Source organism: Solanum pennellii, chromosome 6 (assembly GCF_001406875.1).
Source record: "Solanum pennellii chromosome 6, SPENNV200".
NCBI classification, from domain to species: domain Eukaryota; kingdom Viridiplantae; phylum Streptophyta; class Magnoliopsida; order Solanales; family Solanaceae; genus Solanum; species Solanum pennellii.
The window spans coordinates 36,992,964-36,993,476 of NC_028642.1; positions in this window are offsets into that span (position 1 = coordinate 36,992,964).

Genomic DNA, 513 nt, shown 5'->3' on the forward strand with positions numbered 1-513 from the left:
GGGGGGGGGGGGGGGGAATGGAGGAAGCAACAATGCATGACCGGAAAGTGACAAGTAAAGGAAACAATTTGAAAAATTCTTAACATATAACTGAAAAAACCTAAACAGCTAGCGCAAGCAAAGAGGACCGGCGAAGGCGGCACAGTAGACGGACTAACCTTTGGTGAACAACCCGGCGATAGGCGACGGCGGCAAGGAGAATGTGAGGTATGGGAACTGTAGAAATTGGATTCAACTCACATGTGATGGTGACTTAGGGCATCTGCAACCCTAGCATATGCTTTACTTTCCAATTCCAAATATAGAGTAGCCAACTCAATTCTCTATTTTACGGGTGCTCACGGTTTTAGTCCATGAAGTTATGTTATTTTTAGTTTAGTCCCTTTTTTAATCATTGGATTTCAAGATTTAAACAAATCTATTTTTGATCGTATATTTTCATATAAATTTTTTAAATATTTTTAATATTTAATTATCATAACTTAAAGTACCCTTTTTACATAGTTTACAAAT